Source organism: Pseudophryne corroboree, chromosome 3 (assembly GCF_028390025.1).
Source record: "Pseudophryne corroboree isolate aPseCor3 chromosome 3, aPseCor3.hap2, whole genome shotgun sequence".
Taxonomy (NCBI): Eukaryota; Metazoa; Chordata; class Amphibia; order Anura; family Myobatrachidae; genus Pseudophryne; species Pseudophryne corroboree.
The window spans coordinates 114,890,835-114,901,841 of record NC_086446.1 but is presented as its reverse complement, the minus strand read 5'-3'; the positions used below and the strand labels follow the sequence as shown (position 1 = coordinate 114,901,841).

Here is an 11,007-nt window from a genome sequence, read left to right as displayed (position 1 = left end):
CTAACAGAAACCAGTAAGTTCATCTACAGCAACACCACACTGGATACTCTCAATCTCATCTGATCTTGGAAGCTAAGCAGTGTTGGGCCTGGTTAGTACTTGGATGGGAGACCACCTGGGAATACAAGGTGCTGTAGATATTTTTATACTGCCAACACCGTTCTGTTGATGCATTCCATTTTCAAACCTATTCATTTATGAACCAGTAGTTAGAAGTAGAAAAGTTCTAACAGAAACCACAAAGCTCATCTACAGCCACACCACACTGGATACGCTCAATCTCATCTGATCTTGGAAGCTAAGCAGTGTTGGGCCTGGTTAGTACTTGGATGGGAGACCACCTGAGAATACAAGGTGCTGTAGATATTTTTATACTACCAACACCGTTCTGTTGATGCATTCCATTTTCAAACGTATTCATTTATGAACCAGTAGTTAGAAGTAGAAAAGTTCTAACAGAAACCATAAAGCTTATCTACAGCCACACCACACTGGATACGCCCAATCTCATCTGATCTTGGAAGCTAAGCAGTGTTGGGCCTGGTTAGTACTTGGATGTGAGACCACCTGGGAATACAAGGTGCTGTAGATAATTTTATACTGCCAACACCGTTCTGTTGATGCATTCCATTTTAAAACATATTCATTTATGAACCAGTAGTTAGAAGTAGAAAAGTTCTAACAGAAACCACAGAGCTCATCTACAGCCACACCACACTGGATACGCCCAATCTCATCTGATCTTGGAAGCTAAGCAGTGTTGGGCCTGGTTAGTACTTGGATGGGAGACCACCTGGGAATACAAGGTGCTGTAGATATTTTTATACTGCCAACACCGTTCTGTTGATGCATTCCATTTTCAAACGTATTCATTTTTGAACCAGTAGTTAGAAGTAGAAAAGTTCTAACAGAAACCACAAAGCTCATCTACAGCCACACCACACTGGATACGCCCAATCTCATCTGATCTTGGAAGCTAAGCAGTGTTGGGCCTGGTTAGTACTTGGATGGGAGACCACCTGGGAATACAAGGTGCTGTAGATATTTTTATACTACCAACACCGTTCTGTTGATGCATTCCATTTTCAAACGTATTCGTTTATGAACCAGTAGTTAGAAGTAGAAAAGTTCTAACAGAAACCATAAAGCTCAACTACAGCCACACCACACTGGATACGCCCAATCTCATCTGATCTTGGAAACTAAGCAGTGTTGGGCCTGGTTAGTACTTGGATGGGAGACCACCTGGGAATACAAGGTGCTGTAGATATTTTTATACTGCCAACACCGTTCTGTTGATGCATTCCATTTTCAAACGTATTCATTTATGAACCAGTAGTTAGAAGTAGAAAAGTTCTAACAGAAACCACAAAGCTCATCTACAGCCACACCACACTGGATACGCCCAATCTCATCTGATCTTGGAAGCTAAGCAGTGTTGGGCCTGGTTAGTACTTGGATGGGAGACCACCTGGGAATACAAGGTGCTGTAGATACTTTTATCCTTCCAATACCGTTCTGTTGATGCATTCCATTTTCAAACGTATTCATTTATGAACCAGTAGTTAGAAGTAGAAAAGTTCTAACAGAAACCACAAAGCTCATCTACCGCCACACCACACTGGATACGCCCAATCTCATCTGATCTTGGAAGCTAAGCAGTGTTGGGCCTGGTTAGTACTTGGATGGGAGACCACCTGGAATACAAGGTGCTGTAGATATTTTTATCCTGCCAACACCGTTCTGTTGATGCATTCCATTTTCAAACGTATTCGTTTATGAACCAGTAGTTAGAAGTAGAAAAGTTCTAACAGAAACCATAAAGCTCATCTACAGCCACACCACACTGGATACGCCCAATCTCATCTGATCTTGGAAGCTAAGCAGTGTTGGGCCTGGTTAGTACTTGGATGGGAGACCACCTGGAATACAAGGTGCTGTAGATATTTTTATACTACCAACACCGTTCTGTTGATGCATTCCATTTTCAAACGTATTCATTTATGAACCAGTAGTTAGAAGTAGAAAAGTTCTAACAGAAACCAGTAAGTTCATCTACAGCAACACCACACTGGATACTCTCAATCTCATCTGATCTTGGAAGCTAAGCAGTGTTGGGCCTGGTTAGTACTTGGATGGGAGACCACCTGGGAATACAAGGTGCTGTAAATATTTTTATACTGCCAACACCGTTCTGTTGATGCATTCCATTTTCAAATATATTCATTTATGAACCAGTAGTTAGAAGTAGAAAAGTTCAAACAGAAACCACAAAGCTCATCTACAGCCACACCACACTGGATACGCCCAATCTCATCTGATCTTGGAAGCTAAGCAGTGCTGGGCCTGGTTAGTACTTGGATGGGAGAACACCTGGGAATACAAGGTGCTGTAGATATTTTTATACTGCCAACACCGTTCTGTTGATGCATTCCATTTTCAAACGTATTCATTTATGAACCAGTAGTTAGAAGTAGAAAAGTTCTAACAGAAACCACAAAGCTCATCTACAGCCGCACCATACTGGATACGCCCAATCTCATCTGATCTTGGAAGCTAAGCAGTGTTGGGCCTGGTTAGTACTTGGATGGGAGACCACCTGGGAATACAAGGTACTGTAGATATTTTTAAACTGCCAACACCGTTCTGTTGATGCATTCCATTTTCAAACGTATTCATTTATGAACCAGTAGTTAGAAGTAGAAAAGTTCTAACAGAAACCACAAAGCTCAGCTACAGCCACACCACACTGGATACGCACAATCTCATCTGATCTTGAAAGCTAAGCAGTGTTGGGCCTGGTTAGTACTTGGATGGGAGACCACCAGGGAATACAAGGTGCTGTAGATATTTTTATACTGCCAACACCGTTCTGTTGATGCATTCCATTTTCAAACGTATTCATTTATGAACCAGTAGTTAGAAGTTGAAAAGTTCTAACAGAAACCACAAAGCTCATCTACAGCCACACCACACTGGATACGCCCAATATCATCTGATCTTGGAAGCTAAGAAGTGTTGGGCCTGGTTAGTACTTGGATGGGAGACCACCTGGGAATACAAGGTGCTGTAGATATTTTTATACTGCCAACACCGTTCTGTTGATGCATTCCATTTTAAAACGTATTCATTTATGAACCAGTAGTTAGAAGTAGAAAAGTTCTAACAGAAACCAGAAATGTCATCTACAGCAACACCACACTGGATACGCCCAATTTCATCTGATCTTGGAAGCTAAGCAGTGTTGGGCCTGGTTAGTACTTGGATGGGAGACCACCTGGGAATACAAGGTGCTGTAGATATTTTTATACTGCCAACACCGTTCTGTTGATGCATTCCATTTTCAAACGTATTCATTTATGAACCAGTAGTTAGAAGTAGAAAAGTTCTAACAGAACCACAAAGCTCATCTACAGCCACACCACACTGGATACGCCAGATCTCATCTGATCTTGGAAGCTAAGCAGTGTTGGGCCTGGTTAGTACTTGGATGGGAGACCACCTGGGAATACAAGGTGCTGTAGATAATTTTATACTGCCAACACCGTTCTGTTGATGCATTCCATTTTAAAACGTATTCATTTATGAACCAGTAGTTAGAAGTAGAAAAGTTCTAACAGAAACCAGAAAATTAATCTACAGCAACACCACACTGGATACGCCCAAACTCATCTGATCTTGGAAGCTAAGCAGTGTTGGGCCTGGTTAGTACTTGGATGGGAGACCACCTGGGAATACAAGGTGCTGTAGATATTTTTATACTGCCAACACCGTTCTGTTGATGCATTCCATTTTCAAATGTATTCATTTATGAACCAGTAGTTAGAAGTAGAAAAGTTCTAACAGAAACCACAAAGCTCATCTACAGCCACACCACACTGGATACGCCCAATCTCATCTGATCTTGGAAGCTAAGCAGTGTTGGGCCTGGTTAGTACTTGGATGGGAGACCACCTGGGAATACAAGGTGCTGTAGATATTTTTATACTACCAACACCGTTCTGTTGATGCATTCCATTTTCAAACGTATTCATTTATGAACCAGTAGTTAGAAGTAGAAAAGTTCTAACAGAAACCACAAAGCTCATCTACAGCCACACCACACTGGATACGCCCAATCTCATCTGATCTTGGAAGCTAAGCAGTATTGGGCCTGGTTAGTACTTGGATGGGAGACCACCTGGGAATACAAGGTGCTGTAGATATTTTTATCCTGCCAACACCGTTCTGTTGATGCATTCCATTTTCAAACGTATTCATTTATGAACCAGTAGTTAGAAGTAGAAAAGTTCTAACAGAAACCACAAAGCTCATCTACAGCCACACCACACTGGATACGCCCACTCTCATCTGATCTTGGAAGCTAAGCAGTATTGGGCCTGGTTAGTACTTGGATGGGAGACCACCTGGGAATACAAGGTGCTGTAGATATTTTTATCCTGCCAACACCGTTCTGTTGATGCATTCCATTTTAAAACGTATTCATTTATGAACCAGTAGTTAGAAGTAGAAAAGTTCTAACAGAAACCAGAAAATTCATCTACAGCAACACCACACTGGATACGCCCAATCTCATCTGATCTTGGAAGCTAAGCAGTGTTGGGTCTGGTTAGTACTTGGATGGGAGACCACCTGGGAATACAAGGTGCTGTAGATATTTTTATACTGCCAACACCGTTCTGTTGATGCATTCCATTTTCAAACGTATTCATTTATGAACCAGTAGTTAGAAGTAGAAAAGTTCTAACAGAAACCACAAAGCTCATCTACAGCCACACCACACTGGATACGCCCAATCTCATCTGATCTTGGAAGCTAAGCAGTGTTGGGCCTGGTTAGTACTTGGATGGGCGACCACCTGGGAATGCAAGGTGCTGTAGATATTTTTATACTACCAACACCGTTCTGTTGATGCATTCCATTTTCAAACGTATTCATTTATGAACCAGTAGTTAGAAGTAGAAAAGTTCTAACAGAAACCATAAAGCTCATCTACAGCCACACCACACTGGATACGCCCAATCTCATCTGATCTTGGAAGCTAAGCAGTGTTGGGCCTGGTTAGTACTTGGATGGGAGACCATCTGGGAATACAAGGTGCTGTAGATAATTTTATACTGCCAACACCGTTCTGTTGATGCATTCCATTTTAAAACGTGTTCATTTATGAACCAGTAGTTAGAAGTAGAAAAGTTCTAACAGAAACCACAGAGCTCATCTACAGCCACACCACACTGGATATGCCCAATCTCATCTGATCTTGGAAGCTAAGCAGTGTTGGGCCTGGTTAGTACTTGGATGGGAGACCACCTGGGAATACAAGGTGCTGTAGATATTTTTATACTGCCAACACCGTTCTGTTGATGCATTCCATTTTCAAACGTATTCATTTATGAACCAGTAGTTAGAAGTAGAAAAGTTCTAACAGAAACCACAAAGCTCATCTACAGCCACACCACACTGGATACGCCCAATCTCATCTGATCTTGGAAGCTAAGCAGTGTTGGGCCTGGTTAGTACTTGGATGGGAGACCACCTGGGAATACAAGGTGCTGTAGATATTTTTATACTACCAACACCGTTCTGTTGATGCATTCCATTTTCAAACGTATTCGTTTATGAACCAGTAGTTAGAAGTAGAAAAGTTCTAACAGAAACCATAAAGCTCATCTACAGCCACACCACACTGGATACGCCCAATCTCATCTGATCTTGGAAACTAAGCAGTGTTGGGCCTGGTTAGTACTTGGATGGGAGACCACCTGGGAATACAAGGTGCTGTAGATATTTTTATACTGCCAACACCGTTCTGTTGATGCATTCCATTTTCAAACGTATTCATTTATGAACCAGTAGTTAGAAGTAGAAAAGTTCTAACAGAAACCACAAAGCTCATCTACAGCCACACCACACTGGATACGCCCAATCTCATCTGATCTTGGAAGCTAAGCAGTGTTGGGCCTGGTTAGTACTTGGATGGGAGACCACCTGGGAATACAAGGTGCTGTAGATACTTTTATCCTTCCAATACCGTTCTGTTGATGCATTCCATTTTCAAACGTATTCATTTATGAACCAGTAGTTAGAAGTAGAAAAGTTCTAACAGAAACCACAAAGCTCATCTACCGCCACACCACACTGGATACGCCCAATCTCATCTGATCTTGGAAGCTAAGCAGTGTTGGGCCTGGTTAGTACTTGGATGGGAGACCACCTGGAATACAAGGTGCTGTAGATATTTTTATCCTGCCAACACCGTTCTGTTGATGCATTCCATTTTCAAACGTATTCGTTTATGAACCAGTAGTTAGAAGTAGAAAAGTTCTAACAGAAACCATAAAGCTCATCTACAGCCACACCACACTGGATACGCCCAATCTCATCTGATCTTGGAAGCTAAGCAGTGTTGGGCCTGGTTAGTACTTGGATGGGAGACCACCTGGAATACAAGGTGCTGTAGATATTTTTATACTACCAACACCGTTCTGTTGATGCATTCCATTTTCAAACGTATTCATTTATGAACCAGTAGTTAGAAGTAGAAAAGTTCTAACAGAAACCAGTAAGTTCATCTACAGCAACACCACACTGGATACTCTCAATCTCATCTGATCTTGGAAGCTAAGCAGTGTTGGGCCTGGTTAGTACTTGGATGGGAGACCACCTGGGAATACAAGGTGCTGTAAATATTTTTATACTGCCAACACCGTTCTGTTGATGCATTCCATTTTCAAATATATTCATTTATGAACCAGTAGTTAGAAGTAGAAAAGTTCAAACAGAAACCACAAAGCTCATCTACAGCCACACCACACTGGATACGCCCAATCTCATCTGATCTTGGAAGCTAAGCAGTGCTGGGCCTGGTTAGTACTTGGATGGGAGAACACCTGGGAATACAAGGTGCTGTAGATATTTTTATACTGCCAACACCGTTCTGTTGATGCATTCCATTTTCAAACGTATTCATTTATGAACCAGTAGTTAGAAGTAGAAAAGTTCTAACAGAAACCACAAAGCTCATCTACAGCCGCACCATACTGGATACGCCCAATCTCATCTGATCTTGGAAGCTAAGCAGTGTTGGGCCTGGTTAGTACTTGGATGGGAGACCACCTGGGAATACAAGGTACTGTAGATATTTTTAAACTGCCAACACCGTTCTGTTGATGCATTCCATTTTCAAACGTATTCATTTATGAACCAGTAGTTAGAAGTAGAAAAGTTCTAACAGAAACCACAAAGCTCAGCTACAGCCACACCACACTGGATACGCACAATCTCATCTGATCTTGAAAGCTAAGCAGTGTTGGGCCTGGTTAGTACTTGGATGGGAGACCACCAGGGAATACAAGGTGCTGTAGATATTTTTATACTGCCAACACCGTTCTGTTGATGCATTCCATTTTCAAACGTATTCATTTATGAACCAGTAGTTAGAAGTTGAAAAGTTCTAACAGAAACCACAAAGCTCATCTACAGCCACACCACACTGGATACGCCCAATATCATCTGATCTTGGAAGCTAAGAAGTGTTGGGCCTGGTTAGTACTTGGATGGGAGACCACCTGGGAATACAAGGTGCTGTAGATATTTTTATACTGCCAACACCGTTCTGTTGATGCATTCCATTTTAAAACGTATTCATTTATGAACCAGTAGTTAGAAGTAGAAAAGTTCTAACAGAAACCAGAAATGTCATCTACAGCAACACCACACTGGATACGCCCAATTTCATCTGATCTTGGAAGCTAAGCAGTGTTGGGCCTGGTTAGTACTTGGATGGGAGACCACCTGGGAATACAAGGTGCTGTAGATATTTTTATACTGCCAACACCGTTCTGTTGATGCATTCCATTTTCAAACGTATTCATTTATGAACCAGTAGTTAGAAGTAGAAAAGTTCTAACAGAACCACAAAGCTCATCTACAGCCACACCACACTGGATACGCCAGATCTCATCTGATCTTGGAAGCTAAGCAGTGTTGGGCCTGGTTAGTACTTGGATGGGAGACCACCTGGGAATACAAGGTGCTGTAGATAATTTTATACTGCCAACACCGTTCTGTTGATGCATTCCATTTTAAAACGTATTCATTTATGAACCAGTAGTTAGAAGTAGAAAAGTTCTAACAGAAACCAGAAAATTCATCTACAGCAACACCACACTGGATACGCCCAAACTCATCTGATCTTGGAAGCTAAGCAGTGTTGGGCCTGGTTAGTACTTGGATGGGAGACCACCTGGGAATACAAGGTGCTGTAGATATTTTTATACTGCCAACACCGTTCTGTTGATGCATTCCATTTTCAAATGTATTCATTTATGAACCAGTAGTTAGAAGTAGAAAAGTTCTAACAGAAACCACAAAGCTCATCTACAGCCACACCACACTGGATACGCCCAATCTCATCTGATCTTGGAAGCTAAGCAGTGTTGGGCCTGGTTAGTACTTGGATGGGAGACCACCTGGGAATACAAGGTGCTGTAGATATTTTTATACTACCAACACCGTTCTGTTGATGCATTCCATTTTCAAACGTATTCATTTATGAACCAGTAGTTAGAAGTAGAAAAGTTCTAACAGAAACCACAAAGCTCATCTACAGCCACACCACACTGGATACGCCCAATCTCATCTGATCTTGGAAGCTAAGCAGTATTGGGCCTGGTTAGTACTTGGATGGGAGACCACCTGGGAATACAAGGTGCTGTAGATATTTTTATCCTGCCAACACCGTTCTGTTGATGCATTCCATTTTCAAACGTATTCATTTATGAACCAGTAGTTAGAAGTAGAAAAGTTCTAACAGAAACCACAAAGCTCATCTACAGCCACACCACACTGGATACGCCCACTCTCATCTGATCTTGGAAGCTAAGCAGTATTGGGCCTGGTTAGTACTTGGATGGGAGACCACCTGGGAATACAAGGTGCTGTAGATATTTTTATCCTGCCAACACCGTTCTGTTGATGCATTCCATTTTAAAACGTATTCATTTATGAACCAGTAGTTAGAAGTAGAAAAGTTCTAACAGAAACCAGAAAATTCATCTACAGCAACACCACACTGGATACGCCCAATCTCATCTGATCTTGGAAGCTAAGCAGTGTTGGGTCTGGTTAGTACTTGGATGGGAGACCACCTGGGAATACAAGGTGCTGTAGATATTTTTATACTGCCAACACCGTTCTGTTGATGCATTCCATTTTCAAACGTATTCATTTATGAACCAGTAGTTAGAAGTAGAAAAGTTCTAACAGAAACCACAAAGCTCATCTACAGCCACACCACACTGGATACGCCCAATCTCATCTGATCTTGGAAGCTAAGCAGTGTTGGGCCTGGTTAGTACTTGGATGGGAGACCACCTGGGAATGCAAGGTGCTGTAGATATTTTTATACTACCAACACCGTTCTGTTGATGCATTCCATTTTCAAACGTATTCATTTATGAACCAGTAGTTAGAAGTAGAAAAGTTCTAACAGAAACCATAAAGCTCATCTACAGCCACACCACACTGGATACGCCCAATCTCATCTGATCTTGGAAGCTAAGCAGTGTTGGGCCTGGTTAGTACTTGGATGGGAGACCACCTGGGAATACAAGGTGCTGTAGATAATTTTATACTGCCAACACCGTTCTGTTGATGCATTCCATTTTAAAACGTGTTCATTTATGAACCAGTAGTTAGAAGTAGAAAAGTTCTAACAGAAACCACAGAGCTCATCTACAGCCACACCACACTGGATATGCCCAATCTCATCTGATCTTGGAAGCTAAGCAGTGTTGGGCCTGGTTAGTACTTGGATGGGAGACCACCTGGGAATACAAGGTGCTGTAGATATTTTTATACTGCCAACACCGTTCTGTTGATGCATTCCATTTTCAAATGTATTCATTTATGAACCAGTAGTTAGAAGTAGAAAAGTTCTAACAGAAACCACAAAGCTCATCTACAGCCACACCACACTGGATACGCCCAATCTCATCTGATCTTGGAAGCTAAGCAGTGTTGGGCCTGGTTAGTACTTGGATGGGAGACCACCTGGGAATACAAGGTGCTGTAGATATTTTTATACTACCAACACCGTTCTGTTGATGCATTCCATTTTCAAACGTATTCGTTTATGAACCAGTAGTTAGAAGTAGAAAAGTTCTAACAGAAACCATAAAGCTCATCTACAGCCACACCACACTGGATACGCCCAATCTCATCTGATCTTGGAAGCTAAGCAGTGTTGGGCCTGGTTAGTACTTGGATGGGAGACCACCTGGGAATACAAGGTGCTGTAGATATTTTTATCCTTCCAATACCGTTCTGTTGATGCATTCCATTTTCAAACGTATTCATTTATGAACCAGTAGTTAGAAGTAGAAAAGTTCTAACAGAAACCACAAAGCTCATCTACCGCCACACCACACTGGATACGCCCAATCTCATCTGATCTTGGAAGCTAAGCAGTGTTGGGCCTGGTTAGTACTTGGATGGGAGACCACCTGGAATACAAGGTGCTGTAGATATTTTTATCCTGCCAACACCGTTCTGTTGATGCATTCCATTTTCAAACGTATTCGTTTATGAACCAGTAGTTAGAAGTAGAAAAGTTCTAACAGAAACCATAAAGCTCATCTACAGCCACACCACACTGGATATGCCCAATCTCATCTGATCTTGGAAGCTAAGCAGTGTTGGGCCTGGTTAGTACTTGGATGGGAGACCACCTGGAATACAAGGTGCTGTAGATATTTTTATACTACCAACACCGTTCTGTTGATGCATTCCATTTTCAAACGTATTCATTTATGAACCAGTAGTTAGAAGTAGGAAAGTTCTAACAGAAACCAGTAAGTTCATCTACAGCAACACCACACTGGATACTCTCAATCTCATCTGATCTTGGAAGCTAAGCAGTGTTGGGCCTGGTTAGTACTTGGATGGGAGACCACCTGGGAATACAAGGTGCTGTAGATATTTTTATACTGCCAACACCGTTCTGTT

The 11,007-nt window shown here is 41.9% G+C and overlaps 39 non-coding genes and 10 pseudogenes across 39 annotated transcripts; all 49 read left to right on the top strand.

Annotated features, from left to right (window-relative positions):
• The first annotated feature begins 21 nt into the window (after positions 1-21).
• LOC135065324 (5S ribosomal RNA) lies at positions 22-140 on the top strand. The gene has a single exon (XR_010251607.1). It is a non-coding gene; the product is annotated as a 5S ribosomal RNA (ribosomal RNA).
• Positions 141-247: 107 nt separating this feature from the next.
• LOC135061449 (5S ribosomal RNA) lies at positions 248-366 on the top strand. The gene has a single exon (XR_010247829.1). It is a non-coding gene; the product is annotated as a 5S ribosomal RNA (ribosomal RNA).
• A 107-nt stretch (positions 367-473) lies between these two features.
• Positions 474-592, top strand: LOC135068236 (5S ribosomal RNA). Its single transcript, XR_010254441.1, has one exon. It is a non-coding gene; the product is annotated as a 5S ribosomal RNA (ribosomal RNA).
• Positions 593-699: 107 nt separating this feature from the next.
• Positions 700-818, top strand: LOC134891017 (5S ribosomal RNA). Its single transcript, XR_010171418.1, has one exon. It is a non-coding gene; the product is annotated as a 5S ribosomal RNA (ribosomal RNA).
• A 107-nt stretch (positions 819-925) lies between these two features.
• On the top strand, positions 926-1,044 carry LOC134891006 (5S ribosomal RNA). Its single transcript, XR_010171417.1, has one exon. It is a non-coding gene; the product is annotated as a 5S ribosomal RNA (ribosomal RNA).
• A 107-nt stretch (positions 1,045-1,151) lies between these two features.
• On the top strand, positions 1,152-1,270 carry LOC135070268 (5S ribosomal RNA). The gene has a single exon (XR_010256439.1). It is a non-coding gene; the product is annotated as a 5S ribosomal RNA (ribosomal RNA).
• A 107-nt stretch (positions 1,271-1,377) lies between these two features.
• LOC134890993 (5S ribosomal RNA) lies at positions 1,378-1,496 on the top strand. Its single transcript, XR_010171415.1, has one exon. It is a non-coding gene; the product is annotated as a 5S ribosomal RNA (ribosomal RNA).
• Positions 1,497-1,603: 107 nt separating this feature from the next.
• LOC134890952 (5S ribosomal RNA) lies at positions 1,604-1,721 on the top strand (annotated as a pseudogene).
• A 107-nt stretch (positions 1,722-1,828) lies between these two features.
• Positions 1,829-1,946, top strand: LOC134884779 (5S ribosomal RNA). Its single transcript, XR_010168914.1, has one exon. It is a non-coding gene; the product is annotated as a 5S ribosomal RNA (ribosomal RNA).
• Positions 1,947-2,053: 107 nt separating this feature from the next.
• LOC134885239 (5S ribosomal RNA) lies at positions 2,054-2,172 on the top strand. Its single transcript, XR_010169357.1, has one exon. It is a non-coding gene; the product is annotated as a 5S ribosomal RNA (ribosomal RNA).
• A 107-nt stretch (positions 2,173-2,279) lies between these two features.
• On the top strand, positions 2,280-2,398 carry LOC135069918 (5S ribosomal RNA). The gene has a single exon (XR_010256097.1). It is a non-coding gene; the product is annotated as a 5S ribosomal RNA (ribosomal RNA).
• Positions 2,399-2,505: 107 nt separating this feature from the next.
• LOC134884994 (5S ribosomal RNA) lies at positions 2,506-2,624 on the top strand. Its single transcript, XR_010169123.1, has one exon. It is a non-coding gene; the product is annotated as a 5S ribosomal RNA (ribosomal RNA).
• Positions 2,625-2,731: 107 nt separating this feature from the next.
• LOC134888023 (5S ribosomal RNA) lies at positions 2,732-2,850 on the top strand (annotated as a pseudogene).
• A 107-nt stretch (positions 2,851-2,957) lies between these two features.
• On the top strand, positions 2,958-3,076 carry LOC134889359 (5S ribosomal RNA; annotated as a pseudogene).
• Positions 3,077-3,183: 107 nt separating this feature from the next.
• Positions 3,184-3,302, top strand: LOC135066473 (5S ribosomal RNA). The gene has a single exon (XR_010252720.1). It is a non-coding gene; the product is annotated as a 5S ribosomal RNA (ribosomal RNA).
• A 106-nt stretch (positions 3,303-3,408) lies between these two features.
• Positions 3,409-3,527, top strand: LOC135067387 (5S ribosomal RNA). Its single transcript, XR_010253603.1, has one exon. It is a non-coding gene; the product is annotated as a 5S ribosomal RNA (ribosomal RNA).
• Positions 3,528-3,634: 107 nt separating this feature from the next.
• On the top strand, positions 3,635-3,753 carry LOC135066884 (5S ribosomal RNA). The gene has a single exon (XR_010253120.1). It is a non-coding gene; the product is annotated as a 5S ribosomal RNA (ribosomal RNA).
• A 107-nt stretch (positions 3,754-3,860) lies between these two features.
• On the top strand, positions 3,861-3,979 carry LOC134890981 (5S ribosomal RNA). Its single transcript, XR_010171414.1, has one exon. It is a non-coding gene; the product is annotated as a 5S ribosomal RNA (ribosomal RNA).
• Positions 3,980-4,086: 107 nt separating this feature from the next.
• LOC135063842 (5S ribosomal RNA) lies at positions 4,087-4,205 on the top strand. The gene has a single exon (XR_010250164.1). It is a non-coding gene; the product is annotated as a 5S ribosomal RNA (ribosomal RNA).
• A 107-nt stretch (positions 4,206-4,312) lies between these two features.
• Positions 4,313-4,431, top strand: LOC134887870 (5S ribosomal RNA; annotated as a pseudogene).
• A 107-nt stretch (positions 4,432-4,538) lies between these two features.
• Positions 4,539-4,657, top strand: LOC135067354 (5S ribosomal RNA). Its single transcript, XR_010253572.1, has one exon. It is a non-coding gene; the product is annotated as a 5S ribosomal RNA (ribosomal RNA).
• A 107-nt stretch (positions 4,658-4,764) lies between these two features.
• On the top strand, positions 4,765-4,883 carry LOC135058881 (5S ribosomal RNA). Its single transcript, XR_010245305.1, has one exon. It is a non-coding gene; the product is annotated as a 5S ribosomal RNA (ribosomal RNA).
• Positions 4,884-4,990: 107 nt separating this feature from the next.
• On the top strand, positions 4,991-5,109 carry LOC134901579 (5S ribosomal RNA). Its single transcript, XR_010175065.1, has one exon. It is a non-coding gene; the product is annotated as a 5S ribosomal RNA (ribosomal RNA).
• A 107-nt stretch (positions 5,110-5,216) lies between these two features.
• Positions 5,217-5,335, top strand: LOC135059067 (5S ribosomal RNA). Its single transcript, XR_010245484.1, has one exon. It is a non-coding gene; the product is annotated as a 5S ribosomal RNA (ribosomal RNA).
• Positions 5,336-5,442: 107 nt separating this feature from the next.
• LOC134890970 (5S ribosomal RNA) lies at positions 5,443-5,561 on the top strand. Its single transcript, XR_010171413.1, has one exon. It is a non-coding gene; the product is annotated as a 5S ribosomal RNA (ribosomal RNA).
• Positions 5,562-5,668: 107 nt separating this feature from the next.
• LOC135064834 (5S ribosomal RNA) lies at positions 5,669-5,787 on the top strand. Its single transcript, XR_010251131.1, has one exon. It is a non-coding gene; the product is annotated as a 5S ribosomal RNA (ribosomal RNA).
• Positions 5,788-5,894: 107 nt separating this feature from the next.
• LOC134890959 (5S ribosomal RNA) lies at positions 5,895-6,013 on the top strand. The gene has a single exon (XR_010171412.1). It is a non-coding gene; the product is annotated as a 5S ribosomal RNA (ribosomal RNA).
• A 107-nt stretch (positions 6,014-6,120) lies between these two features.
• Positions 6,121-6,238, top strand: LOC134890951 (5S ribosomal RNA; annotated as a pseudogene).
• A 107-nt stretch (positions 6,239-6,345) lies between these two features.
• LOC134884778 (5S ribosomal RNA) lies at positions 6,346-6,463 on the top strand. The gene has a single exon (XR_010168913.1). It is a non-coding gene; the product is annotated as a 5S ribosomal RNA (ribosomal RNA).
• Positions 6,464-6,570: 107 nt separating this feature from the next.
• Positions 6,571-6,689, top strand: LOC134885238 (5S ribosomal RNA). Its single transcript, XR_010169356.1, has one exon. It is a non-coding gene; the product is annotated as a 5S ribosomal RNA (ribosomal RNA).
• Positions 6,690-6,796: 107 nt separating this feature from the next.
• LOC135069917 (5S ribosomal RNA) lies at positions 6,797-6,915 on the top strand. The gene has a single exon (XR_010256096.1). It is a non-coding gene; the product is annotated as a 5S ribosomal RNA (ribosomal RNA).
• A 107-nt stretch (positions 6,916-7,022) lies between these two features.
• On the top strand, positions 7,023-7,141 carry LOC134884993 (5S ribosomal RNA). Its single transcript, XR_010169122.1, has one exon. It is a non-coding gene; the product is annotated as a 5S ribosomal RNA (ribosomal RNA).
• Positions 7,142-7,248: 107 nt separating this feature from the next.
• LOC134888021 (5S ribosomal RNA) lies at positions 7,249-7,367 on the top strand (annotated as a pseudogene).
• Positions 7,368-7,474: 107 nt separating this feature from the next.
• Positions 7,475-7,593, top strand: LOC134889358 (5S ribosomal RNA; annotated as a pseudogene).
• A 107-nt stretch (positions 7,594-7,700) lies between these two features.
• LOC135066472 (5S ribosomal RNA) lies at positions 7,701-7,819 on the top strand. The gene has a single exon (XR_010252719.1). It is a non-coding gene; the product is annotated as a 5S ribosomal RNA (ribosomal RNA).
• A 106-nt stretch (positions 7,820-7,925) lies between these two features.
• Positions 7,926-8,044, top strand: LOC135067386 (5S ribosomal RNA). Its single transcript, XR_010253602.1, has one exon. It is a non-coding gene; the product is annotated as a 5S ribosomal RNA (ribosomal RNA).
• A 107-nt stretch (positions 8,045-8,151) lies between these two features.
• LOC135066883 (5S ribosomal RNA) lies at positions 8,152-8,270 on the top strand. Its single transcript, XR_010253119.1, has one exon. It is a non-coding gene; the product is annotated as a 5S ribosomal RNA (ribosomal RNA).
• Positions 8,271-8,377: 107 nt separating this feature from the next.
• On the top strand, positions 8,378-8,496 carry LOC134890948 (5S ribosomal RNA). Its single transcript, XR_010171411.1, has one exon. It is a non-coding gene; the product is annotated as a 5S ribosomal RNA (ribosomal RNA).
• A 107-nt stretch (positions 8,497-8,603) lies between these two features.
• On the top strand, positions 8,604-8,722 carry LOC135063841 (5S ribosomal RNA). The gene has a single exon (XR_010250163.1). It is a non-coding gene; the product is annotated as a 5S ribosomal RNA (ribosomal RNA).
• Positions 8,723-8,829: 107 nt separating this feature from the next.
• Positions 8,830-8,948, top strand: LOC134887869 (5S ribosomal RNA; annotated as a pseudogene).
• A 107-nt stretch (positions 8,949-9,055) lies between these two features.
• Positions 9,056-9,174, top strand: LOC135067353 (5S ribosomal RNA). The gene has a single exon (XR_010253571.1). It is a non-coding gene; the product is annotated as a 5S ribosomal RNA (ribosomal RNA).
• Positions 9,175-9,281: 107 nt separating this feature from the next.
• LOC134901869 (5S ribosomal RNA) lies at positions 9,282-9,400 on the top strand. Its single transcript, XR_010175346.1, has one exon. It is a non-coding gene; the product is annotated as a 5S ribosomal RNA (ribosomal RNA).
• A 107-nt stretch (positions 9,401-9,507) lies between these two features.
• On the top strand, positions 9,508-9,626 carry LOC134890937 (5S ribosomal RNA). Its single transcript, XR_010171410.1, has one exon. It is a non-coding gene; the product is annotated as a 5S ribosomal RNA (ribosomal RNA).
• A 107-nt stretch (positions 9,627-9,733) lies between these two features.
• Positions 9,734-9,852, top strand: LOC135059066 (5S ribosomal RNA). Its single transcript, XR_010245483.1, has one exon. It is a non-coding gene; the product is annotated as a 5S ribosomal RNA (ribosomal RNA).
• Positions 9,853-9,959: 107 nt separating this feature from the next.
• On the top strand, positions 9,960-10,078 carry LOC134890924 (5S ribosomal RNA). Its single transcript, XR_010171408.1, has one exon. It is a non-coding gene; the product is annotated as a 5S ribosomal RNA (ribosomal RNA).
• Positions 10,079-10,185: 107 nt separating this feature from the next.
• On the top strand, positions 10,186-10,304 carry LOC134890913 (5S ribosomal RNA). Its single transcript, XR_010171407.1, has one exon. It is a non-coding gene; the product is annotated as a 5S ribosomal RNA (ribosomal RNA).
• Positions 10,305-10,411: 107 nt separating this feature from the next.
• LOC134890950 (5S ribosomal RNA) lies at positions 10,412-10,529 on the top strand (annotated as a pseudogene).
• A 107-nt stretch (positions 10,530-10,636) lies between these two features.
• Positions 10,637-10,754, top strand: LOC134888043 (5S ribosomal RNA; annotated as a pseudogene).
• A 107-nt stretch (positions 10,755-10,861) lies between these two features.
• On the top strand, positions 10,862-10,980 carry LOC135065323 (5S ribosomal RNA). The gene has a single exon (XR_010251606.1). It is a non-coding gene; the product is annotated as a 5S ribosomal RNA (ribosomal RNA).
• Positions 10,981-11,007: the final 27 nt, after the last annotated feature.